At 30.4% G+C, this 13,384-nt stretch overlaps 1 non-coding gene across 1 annotated transcript; it reads left to right on the top strand.

The window, feature by feature from the left end:
* Nucleotides 1–614: 614 nt before the first annotated feature.
* On the top strand, nt 615–688 carry TRNAI-AAU (transfer RNA isoleucine (anticodon AAU)). The gene has a single exon. It is a non-coding gene; the product is annotated as a tRNA-Ile (tRNA).
* The last annotated feature ends 12,696 nt before the right edge of the window (nt 689–13,384 follow it).

Raw genomic sequence — 13,384 nt, 5'->3', positions numbered from 1 at the left:
ATAAATAAACAAAAAAAATATTTAAAATAAATTACGACTAGTTTTCATGCGTATATAAGACGCTATCTACACCGAATTTTCGAAATGCACTGAACTCCTAAAACGCTAACTACTTAATTTTGACAATGCATAAAGTTTTAAAACGATTTAATACATTATTTTATCGTGTTTTTGAATGTATAATATTAGTTTAGAATTTCAGATAAAACCGTTATTTAATTAAAAAAATACGCTTAAAAAATCTTCTAAGCTCTCTCCTGTAAAGTAACAGATTTGCAGATAGAGTACTTTACGTAGGGGCCGTCGATATGATGTTATAATTATTTGTTTTTTTTTTAAACTCCGATTAAAGAAATAAATATTCAAACCCATTCGCTAATTTCACCTATATATCGTATTATACAGTACTATATGTTATATTCATATCATATATATATACTATATATCATATTATATAGGTGTCTGTGACAACAGGTATGTACTATTTCAAGCAGCTTGACCGTTTGTGTGAATGTGTGTTTGTTGCACGTATAATATGTATGTGCATGCGCGTGTTATGTGAGGACCGAGTCATCCATAGTTGGAGATGTGTTTATACGACGACGCAGGCGTCTGGCCCATTAGCTCAGTTGGTTAGAGCGTCGTGCTAATAACGCGAAGGTCGCGGGTTCGATCCCCTCATGGGCCACTGTATATTTTATATTTCCTTTGATACTCATTTAATTATACACATATTTTTTAAATAAATAAATATTTTTAATATACTAATTGAGATATGTATACATAACTAGACTTCATTGTATTTTAGCGTATAAAAAGGGGTTCTGATGAATTATAGAGCCTTATGTGTCTTCTCGGATTTTTTTTTTCAGAATTGACGTGGTTATTTTTTAAATCGATATCAGTTGTTTTTTATGAATTGAAAAATTCACACTGAAAATTTTTCACACTTATTATAATTATTTATTTCTTCTTAAAACACCGTCTTTACATTGGAAAAAATAATTATATGGTTTTGAAAAAAAAAGTTATTGAAAAGAAAGGAGTTTTTTTTCCTATATGTATTCCAAAAAACAAAATTATATCCAATATACATGGGGCGTGAATAGACGCGTGACCTCTGGGGTGGTCGGCCGTTGGATGAATTCTGTGTTTGCGAATATCACCTTAATTACATTGACTAACCAGGTCAATTCAGGCAATACCCCGTGGAACTTTCCACTGGTCTGTTCTCTGCCTACTCCCACCTTCCCACCTGATATGCACTGTGTATTCCTGAGTAGCCAGCACATATGACGTCACCTCAGGTATCCAGTTTCGTGGGCAAGTCTCTGACGTAACTCAAACAATGTAATTTAATATTTAACAAATATCCTACCACGAACTCATGCATACATTGTATGAGGTCACTTTTCTTGGAAACGGTCATCAAATCATCACGTACATGCTAATGAAATGGACCATTCAGTAGAAGAAATTATTTAATCTAGAAACGTTATTTTATTTTATTTTTTATTTATTCGGGACTTGTACAGCTTTACATTTAGTAAAAGTATATCATAAAAGTTACATTAATCAAAATAAAGCCAATTACACAATTCCACATTTCGCTCACTCCTTTCAAGAACGTCATAAATCAAAAATCGACAATTTTCAGTTGTGCATGTTTTCGAAATGCCCGGTAAATGTACTATATCCCAGCAAAAGAGGCATATTTTTAACTTAATATTTACCCGCTACAGGGCAGAAAATATTGTTTTTGCATTTTGAAGAAAAGGTATTGATTAAGAATTTTTAAATATACTAAATATTTTTCAAATGGAGAAAAAACCTTCAGGTTTTACCTAAAAAGATCTGTTGCACAGTAAAAAGTTCAATAAGTGGCTTGATATTTATTTTTAAAATATTGTGTTATATTTTTAAACTTTAAAAACGTTCTCCTGAAAAATCAAGTTTTTTTTATTTATGACGTCCTTGAAAGGAGTGAGCGATTTATGTTATAATAGCGATCAAACACAACAAGAGATAAAAAAATAAAATAAAAAAGAGTTAGAGTGAGTGTGTGTGAGGAAGAGAGTAAAAGGGTAAAGGTATGGTATAAAAAATAAATGTTTTTCTGGTGTTTGAAAATTTGTTGTGAACTAGGAAGTGAAACGAAGATATGTACTTTATTAACCCTTACCACTCTCCAATTCCAAATTAATTATTTTCTTTAATTGATTCGGCTGTCACTTTGTGGTAAAATCTATACATTTTTAATTAATGTTTTACTTAGTAAATACCACTTTTTCTTAAAATCTACTGTGACACGTGTTTCGATGCATTCCGCATCATTTTCAAACACCGTATGTGAAGCTTATTCTAAATTTTAGAGTTGGTTCCTTGGGACGTTGAAGGTTTAAGAGGGGGTAGCAGCTGTTTCTTAATTTTATTTATTTATTTAATTTTTATTTCTATTTCTTATCAGTGGAACATAGATAATAGGGGGGAGGTTTTAGTCATTGTCATATTGTTAATTATGGGTTTATTGTTATTTATATTTTTATGAATTTCTATCGTTTCAAAATGTTGCAGTTTATGGCTTTCGTATTAATTCTTTTTAGGATTTCTACGTTATTGTGGTATAATTTGTGATCATTATCTATTAAATGGTTAGCAAATTCCGAAAAATTCTTATTTCTAAAACATAATTCATGTTCCCTGATTTTTGTTTTGAATTTTCTTGAAGTCATACCAATATAATTTATAATAATATAAAACCAGCATTTTACACAAAAAATTATTTAACTAAAATTTTTAAAACACAAAGTAATCCTGGAAATTTATTAGACAATAGTGGCATATATAAATTAAACAGCGACTGTGGAAGTTCGTATATTGGAATGATATTTAATGGCTTGTTATTTAAGGGTTCCTCGACTATATATTTGGTTTTCTATTGTATAAAACACATATTGAGAGTTAACCATAGCGTACCGTCGCAAAATAAGCTTGAAATGTGTTCAGTTCCATACATTTCAGCAACATTGTAATGAAACATTAATAAAAAACGAATAACGTGTACATGCCTTCTTCTAACGATTTAGATGATGAAACATCTCTGTAAAATTTCGTCATTAGTGACGATCACGCAAATCGCACATGCAATCGAGTTCTGGGCAGGTATACGCAGACACGAATCTATACGTGCAAAAATGATTATTTTTGTCTAAAAAACGTATCAAGGAATTCTGTCCAGACTGATAACACGAGATTATAAATGTCAGACATGTTGTATAAAAATAAAAATTGTAAAAAGTTAATAAAACTAAAGGACGAGTGATTGATAATGAAGGGATACCAACATTTTGAATATGTCCAAATACTTGTTCACAAATCTGGATTATCTCTTTTTTTACATTTCAACATACATAGAGATATTGTTCTATGTTGAGATGTCCAAAAAAACTCCTAATTGGAGATAATCCAGATTTGTGAAAAAGTATTTGGACACACTCAAATTGTTGTAAATAAATTAACTGGTCAAATTATAAGCTTAAATAATAAAATAAAATGCATATTTTCTAGCTTTTCTCGTGTGTGTGATTATAATGCAGGATTCGGACCTCACATACAAATAAAAGAGTTTCTGCTGAATGAAAAGCTTCTTTCATCTCACTATAGATGTCTCTAGTAAAATTACAGTGATTCAAGCGGTGTTTCGAAATTGAACAATACATATAGAAGTTCCAAGAATTTGAGTAGTATGGTTGTCAATCATGGGTAGAATTGGTGAATGTTACACGTGTGTAATGTGATCACTTAAACCAGCCTATGTCTATCGTAAGTCCCGTAAATGCCCAGATTTCCATATTCTTCTTTATATATATATATATATATATATATATATATATATATATATATATATATATATATATATATATATATATATATATATATATATATATATATATATATATATATATATATATATATATATATATATATATATATATATATATATATATATATATATATATATATATATATATATATATATATATATATATATATATATATATATATATATATATATATATATATATATATATATATATATATAAATATATTTATATATATATATATATGTATATATATATATATATATAAATATATATATATATATATATATATATATATATATATATATATATATATATATATATATATATATATATATATATATATATATATATATATATATATATTGCCTTGGGCGCAGTTTTCCTTTAATTTTCTTAATACATGTCATGGGGTAATTACTACAACCAAGTAACTTCGAAATCGATTTTCATTAATTGATTCGGCTTTTTGTGATAATATCTCTCCATTTTTAATTTAAGTTTTACTTAGTAAATAGGTACCTACCACTATTTCTGAAAATCTGTAGTGGCACGTGTTTCAACGCATTCCGTATCATTTTCAAACACCATTATGTGATGCTAAGTATAAATTTTAGAATTGCGTCATTGGAACTTTGATGAATGAAGATGGGTTAGGAGCTGTTTCATATTTTGATTTATTTATTTATTATTTTTCATTAGTGGGAACATAGACAATAGAGGGGAGGCTTTCAATTTTTTTTTTTAATTATGAAAAATTCAAAAGTGCTCACAACCTCATATTTCAATTCCCAATGAAGCTTACCTAGTTATCGCAATCACCCCGAAAAATTACCCGTGTTTTCTAAGTTAATGCAAATATAATACATAAAATAAATAATTATAAATATAAATTATCCTTGATATAACCTGTTAATGAGGAATTCAAAATAATGTTGAGTATACTTATTTTGTCCGCCTCCGTAGTGTAATGGTCAGCATGCTCGGCTACCATTCTGGAGGTTCCGGGTTCGATTCCCAGGGGGGTTTAATAAAATATAAGTGATTTTTTCACTCTCATATTTATTCAATATTACACTGGACTGGTACCTGAAGTGGAGGGCTGATCACCTTTCCTTCATGTGTTAACGATTGAGATAACACTGCGTTTATATGAAGCAGTGCCCTATGCACCATTGGGGTGCGGATAAGGGTTTTCATTAAGGAAGCTTACCTAGCTATCGTAATCAACCAGAAAAATTATCCGTGTTTTCTAAGTTAATATAAATGTAATACTTATATGAAATAAATAAATATAAATATAAATTATCCTTGATATAACCTGCTTATGAGGAATTCAAAATAATGTTGAGTATACTTAGTATTATTTCAATTATTCAGTTAAAATTGTTTCGTTGTTTTTTTTTACTTTAAGATAAATAAGACTTGTCATTTCCCTTTCGTATAATTAACGATAAAGGTATCATTACATTAATAATGTACCTATGGATTGTGATACATGGAAGATTAAGTCGTTATTTTATATATTTTTAATTAAAACTTTAATTAAAACGGACCATCGTAAAATTATGGATTCGCTGTCTTACCTACCGTTTGTGTCCCATAATACCTAATTATGTATATGGCGCTAGTAATTTTATTTGATATCATAAATAATTTTTATATTTTTTAATATTATAAGAACACGAACAGCGATTTATCAATGTATTCACAAATTTAAAAAATATAAAGTTCAACTTCTCAACAAAGCTTATCTATAGATTCTATAGAGTTACCTAGATGTAATAATTCTTCTTCAAACCCTTATCCGCATCCCAATGGTGCATAGGGCACTGCATCATATAAACGCAGTGTTATCTTGATCGTTAAAACATGAAGGAAAGGTGATCAGCCCTCCGCTTCAGGTACCAGTACAGGATAATATTGAAGAAATATTAGAGTGAAAAAATCGCTTATATTTTTTTGATCTCTCCCTGGGAGTCGAACCCGGGACCTCCAAAACGGTAGCCGAGCGTGCTATGGAGGCGGAGAGAAAAAGTAATAATTACCCCGCAATGTAATATTTTTTTATTTTAACTTAACCACTATTTATTAATATCTATTGTGACACGTGTTTTATAATAATAATGTGTTGGGTACATCAAAACACGTGTCGAAATAGATTTTTATAAATGGTAATATTTACCGAAAAATATTTAAATTTATAAATATGTAGATGGATTTTACAACAAAGAGAATGACGCATCAAGTAATATTTATGCCCCACAATGCTCGGCTGTCCAAATTTAAAACACAGTAAGGGACATTTTTTGTAGTACGTTTTTTTGCATTTTTGGACTAAGTAGAATCTACTTAGTCCATAAATGCAAAAATAAGCTACTACAAAAAAAATGTGCCTTACTGTGTTTTAAATTTGGACAGCCGTGCTTTCTTCTCTTTCCAACACAATAATAGGTCATAGACATTTATTGTCATTGAATAATAAACACAAGTAGGTAAGTACTTACATAGAATGTTGCGAATACTTACTCTCATAGCCTTTTGGGTCAATGCCTACTATTAGCATAAAATCAAGGCTAGGTCAAAAGTCTAGCACTCGACAATGAATTACCGGACACGGGACAAGTAGATTTACTTATTCGCAATTAGGAAGTGTATTATATGCAAATAACAGTCGCCATTCTTCCGACTTGAGTCACTTCACAATGTAGATTGTAGGGAGTTGAATTTTCATAGGCATAATTTCGAAAATCGTAGATATTAGTGATGCCACAATTATTGGATCAATGATTCGATTACATATTGGAAATGGAATGATCGACCCCTGTTAGTAAGTACTTACATATTAAAATCTTGATGGTTAAAAGATGTCTCGAACAGAAGATATTGAGAAAAATATAGCAATTGAAGTCCATTTTCCTATTTTAAGCACATCCTATTAAAATGTAATCATTTCAAATTGCATAACATATACCTATACACGGTGGTCCTGCCAATTTTTGTATGTAATACGAAATCTCAGTATTGAATGGAGAAAATGGTTATGTGGGGTGGATTTCAGTTCGTATTTTCAGCTGTCGATGAGAAAATATGTAGTTTTCAAAACTTATTTTCATTAATTACCTGAAAAGTTAATTAATTTTTTATTAATTGCATGTTTTTTTTTAAATTTTGTATCAATGCCTACTTACTTTTCAAAATCTCTAAATTATGCAATGACTTCCATTTTTTAAAAATTTTATTTCAAATATTAAATTGATTGAAAATGATGCATTTAGCAAATACTTATATAGAAAGCAGAACAGTCATTGTAAAAAAACTTAATAGATTCCTGATTGACTTCGTACCTATGTATATCATCTTTGCCTTTTCCAAGAATTAGGAGGCCCTATTTGAACAGAATATTTTCCTCATTCCCGGAAATGATTATAATAAAAACTCCACGCCTTCAACCCCTCTCACCTCAAGCCTTACCTAATCGATCTCTCCTTTATCCTGCCTACTCGCCTATGAATATTTCTCTGTGTCAAGTTTAGCGCCTGTCCATCCCTGAAGAAGACAAAGAATTTGTCGAAACTGGTACCAGAAATAAAGTGGTCAAAAACTTTTTGTGATTTATAATTTTTTATAACGTTTATAAAATGTGCCACAAAATATCAACAAAATAATCTGGAAATTATTCGTATTTCAGATTTTTATAGATACAAAGAATCATAATATTGATTTTTTGTGTAGAGTAATTTATGTAATCGATTTCCACTTAGTTTTGCTAAGAAATTGATATGTGAGAAAATGTTTAAATATTTGGAAAAGTCGATATTGATTTATGTTTTTTTTTGAAAATTCAATCAATTTTGTATAGTCGGGAAGAAAATTTCCTTAATTTTTCCCTGTTTTGTATCTATAAAGCAGACCGGAAAAAAATACGGAAATTTTCTTCCCGAGTATACAAAATTGATTGATTTTTCATTAAAAAAACATAAATTGAACAATCTCGGTCACAATCGTAAGAAGCAGGCCTGGGTGTCTTAAACGAGTATTATGGCCTATCCATTTGGCTCGCTGTTGTGTAAAGGTGGAGACTAACTGGAGCATTTCGTCGTAACATAACGTCGTAACATCGCTCGCGGTGAGCATCACCGAGCTTCCCAAACTATGGATGGAGCGCTCCGCTCGCTCTGACTATACGAATGCTCGCATCGTAACGTGTTACGTTACGACCAAACGCTCCGGTCAGTCCCCACCTTAATACTAATACGTAAATACTATTGTTTTGATTTACTTCTCCAAATTATGCGAAAACCGTAAAATTATAGAATCATTTATAGAATTTGAAACAAGAATTATCCGGTTTCCGCGCGGGTTTTACGGAAACCAAGTGTTAACTCTCATCAAGGCAACCAGCTCGCAGACTTTGTACATCCCCGGTAATAATAATACATTTATTAGAGGACAAAGGTGACAACATCAACGGTCCATTTCGATCACGTCTATGATTCAGCCTTATTTGCATTAAGCACGCCTATAACCGGTGAGGATTCACGTCACATCCAGATATAACCGCTCCCAGTCCAAACACAAATCGCCAATAAATACACACTCGCACCTTCTGTTGAGTGGATTTTTTAATTGACAGCGTTTGTTATTTTTACTACAAAAGTAAACAAATTATTTAACATATAAGTAAGTATTGGAGACGGGTTTAGCAGGCGTATTCAAACATTTGGACATCGCAAAGAGCTTTTTAAAAAGCTGGTTATATGTATTTGTCCGCCTCCGTAGTGTAATGGTCAGCATGCTCGCCTACCGTTCTGGAGGTCCCGGGTTCGATTCCCAGGGGGGTGTAATAAATATAAGTGATTTTTTCACTCAAATATTTATTCAATATTACACTGGACTGGTACCTGAAGTGGAGGGCTGATCACCTTTCCTTCATGTGTAATCGATCGAGATAACACTGCGTTTATATGAAGCAGTGCCCTATGCACCATTGGGGTGCGGTAAGGGTTTTATTATTATTATTATATGTATTTAATTCTTACTCTATGGCGGTCTTTTTTCCTAACTCTTGAATCAAACTAAGAAGTCAATAGAGTTAAATATCCACGAATATACAAATCATCATAATGTTTGCTAGAGAGACAAATTTGTTGATTTAAAACTTTATAATATATAGATACGAGGTGTCGTTTGTTGCTGCAATCCAATCCACAAGATTGAGACCAAAAAAAGATAGGTACATACATTATTTAATGACTTAATAAACGTATGACGGGTCAAATAATGACAGTATTTATAAATATTAGAAACATTTATACTTATTTCAAAGCATCTGCTGACTGTGCAGATGTCTCGGCTATCCAAACTGATTGTCGTATAACCGAAAAAAATAAAAGTAAGGTCAATGCACTATTACATTTTACGCTGGCCAAAATTGTTGTCTTCTGGCATATCGCTCACTCCTTTCAAGAACGTCATATATCAAAAATCGTCCATTTTCAGTTGTGCATGTTTTCGGAATGCCCAGAAAATTTACTATATCCCAGCAAAAGAGGCATATTTTCAACTTAATATTTACCCGCTACAGGGCAGAAAATGTTGTTTTTGCATATTGAAGAAAAGGTATTGTTTAATTATTTTTTTTAATATCCTAAATATTTTTCAAAAGGAGAAAAAACCTTCAGGTTTTACCTAAAAAGATCTGTTGCAGAGTAAAAAGTTGAACAAGTGGCTTGATATTTATTTTTAAAACATTGTGTTATATTTTTAAGTTTTAAAAACGTTCTCCTGTAAAATATATTTTTTTGATTTATGACGTTCTTGAAACGAGTGAGCGATATGTTGCCCACTTTCTCAGCGCCTCCTTGTCCCATATAGCCTCTAGTACCCCGCCCCCTAAAAGCGTTAATGCCCATTTTGGTGTTCCTAGTTTTAAAATTTTAAAAAATATATTCAATTATATTTTTTTAAATCATATTTACCATAATATTATATCAAGTTTTAAAGTCTTGGGTCAACTTTTTACAAATGAATAATCTGAATAAAATTGTGGTGTAAATTTTCGCATTTTTTTTGTGAGTTCCTATAAAAGTAAACTTAATTTAAGTTCATTTTCTTAAAAGTAAAGCATTTTTTTATTATTTTAATATAGGTCAGGAATCTAAAAAAGTCGATGAATAAAAAATTATCAAAGTCAATAAAAAATTGACGTTTCTTGAAGTAATGAAAGTATAAAGAAAGTGAAGAAATAAAAAATAGAGTTTTCTACATTTTGTAAAATAAAACGAACTTGGATGCCTTTGTTTTATCTATTAAAATTCTTGTGCACAATAAATGTACATTGACGTGCCTGATACTAAGAAGCAATATCTTCCAACTAACAAAATGTTTTAAGTATTGTACATGGACTGCTAGTAATTCACATGGGAAAAATGGACAAGGGTACCAAGGGTGAAAATCTGCAGTATATATATTTTGCATGGACTGCAAAATATATATATGTTAACCTACTAACTATTTTTTATCTAAGCCGTTACGGCCTTCGTCCTGATCCATGCTGCCTGTGTGATAGCATCACTGCTCAGTCTGAGGAACACCTGCTGAAATCTCGCCCAATGTTTGAGCGAAACAGATGGATTTTCCAACTGGAGTGTGATGCTCACAACATCGACTCACTGAACCCGCAGGAGATGCTAAGAAGTGGAGTCGTCACCAAGTTATACATAGACTACCTGGAAAATATAGTTATGGAGCTTAAAAACTACAATGAAGGAAGATAAACTTAAAGTAACTAACTAACAAAACGTAAAGTGTTCAGGAGGGCCATTTAAGTCACTTTTGCTTAGCAAGAGAATAAACATCAAAGCAGTTAGTAATCTTTAACAAGTCTATATATTATACTTCCAAGGTTTAAATCGCTTTGGGATTTTTTCAGGGTAACATTAAGCTAGTAAGATATCAAATAGTCAATAATCACGTTTTTGCAAAAAATGCACTTGGTCACTTTCTCCTGTATGACTATGATATTATGTTATGTTGTTACTCAATATAATGTTGTCGCAGCAATTGTTTGCATTCTGGATAGTATAAAAAATAAAAAAACAGAACATGTATATATGAATATTTCTTTATTTATTAATAGTACTCATATGTCACATTGAAGCAATAAATAATAACTTAAAATACACCATTTTGACTAAAATTATGAAAGGTATATTTTATAACATAATTTTATTTGTGAGCATTCATGATAAAATATTTCATATAAATATATTAATATCGACAGGCACAAACCAAGAGGGGTGTAAGCAATAAATCGCCTTTATTCAGAAAAAGTATAACGATTGAAAAATCCTTGTGTTAATAGAAAAACCTTGTGTTGATGTATGTCTGAATTCAAAAAAAGGCAAAGTTCAGTTTGCGGTCATTCATGAGGGATGCCATTCGATGCGATAGAATTTTGGTGATGAAACTAACATCAAAGTCATCATAAACAAAATGTTACTTACACCCTTTTGGCTTGGAATGGTCAATAATGTACATATATATTATTACATTTCATTGTAGTCATTGACAAAAAAATACATGAGAATAGATATTATTACTTTATCAGGCACTTGAATTATTTGTTATACAAATATATACAAAATAAAAATTAGACAAACACATTCAATTCAGATCACATAGTATTAAGGCTTTAAATATTATGCATGTATATATATTATTTGAATACTATCAATCAAATTATATAAGCTCAATAATTCATTGCAAAAAATATAATGTTTATTTATGAATTTGATGAGTACAAAATGGGCTTCTATAAATATAAATATTTTTTTTTTACAAATAACGATGTATGTATTTTAATGCATTTTTTCTGATGACTAAATTTTTGAGGTAATCTTTAAAAGAAAAAAACTAAATAGCACAAAGCAAATATAAATGTGAAATTATTCTAAACTAAAAACATTCTTAAACCTTTTTGACCCATAGACTACTTGCCATTTTTCCCCCTGTAGCGACTGCCTGCTAAATATTGAATTTTCTTGAACCTAGTGTAAACTCAAGCACAAATCAATTGTAAACGCGAAATTATTCTAATCCTACGGTTCCTAATTTTTTTTGAACCCGAGACCAATTGCCATTTTCCTCCTGTAGCTACTGCCTGCTAAATATTGAATTTTCCTGAATCTAATGTAAAATGTGTTTTTGACGGCTGGCACAGTGCTTTACAAACTTTAAACAGGATTGTCGAAATCGATACATGTTTCCATATAGACCAGTTTGGAATGGTGTGTTTTAAACATAGGCAGTAAAAATATGACAACATTCTGTATCATAAAAATAATTTCATGTAGTGTCTGGAATTTTCTTTATTAAATGTATTGAAAAAATACATCAAGATAAAATGGAAACAATCAATTCATTTCTATTCATTTGAATTCAGTCAAACTTCCATATTACTGAGTCACTTATAAAAAAAATGTAATACGTATGTACAGAATGTAAATATAATTTTATTGAAAGATTTAATAACATAAAACATATCGCTCACTCCTTTCAAGAACGTCATAAATCAAAATACTTGATTTTTCAGGAGAACGATTTTAAAGTTTAAAAATATAACACAATGTATTAAAAATAAATATCAAGCCACTTATTGAACTTTTTACTGTGCTACAGACCTTTTTAGGTAAAACCTGAAGGTTTTTTCTACATTTGAAAAATGTTTAATTTATTTATAAAAATCATTAAACATTACATTTTCTTCAAAATGCAAAAACAACATTTTCTGCCCAGTAGCGGGTAAATATTAAGTTAAAAATATGCCTCTTTTGCTGGGATATAGTACATTTTTCTGGGCATTTCGAATACATGCACAACTGAAAATTTACGATTTTTGATTTATGACGTTCTTGAAAGGAGTGAGCAATATATGTCAATAAAATATTTATTGCCACGAGTATTTTCTGGATTTTGTTAAGATTCTTAATATCTTGGTGTAACTGAACACTGGCAGTCGAAATGTGTGTGAAAGGTTTCCAATGTACACCAATATATGAAAAATCCAAATAGCTGGCTGTAAAAAGTAAGCTTTTGGATAAAATTCTTTTATTGAGCATTACATATTGTCATATTAGACACTGCATACTGTATTGGATGCTATTATGAGAAATACATTATTATGCAATTATGGCATTAAGGGAGACGAATCTTGTAATAAAGCTACACTAAATAGAAATGAGCGTTCGTTAAGTTAACCCTTTGTCTACCAAGCGGGTCCAACACTCTCGATCCAAAGTAAATGTTCAGTTGATTGAAACTCTAAAAACAATTTGTAAATCATATGGATATAACAATATGTAACATACACAAAGGTTACAAGTAAAGAAAGTACCATACTTTATATAAGGTTCCATTGGACCCAGAACGGTAGTTATCCATAGTTTTTGTTTGCTGTACACCAAGGGTTAATAATGATGGCAAAATAAATAAAAGGATGC

This window comes from Brachycentrus maculatus, unplaced genomic scaffold (assembly GCF_059751285.1).
Source record: "Brachycentrus maculatus isolate JH-2025_06_01 unplaced genomic scaffold, ASM5975128v1 h1tg000097l, whole genome shotgun sequence".
NCBI lineage: Eukaryota > Metazoa > Arthropoda > Insecta > Trichoptera > Brachycentridae > Brachycentrus > Brachycentrus maculatus.
Note: the sequence above shows the minus strand (reverse complement) of the source record. Positions and strands in the feature narration are given on the sequence as shown.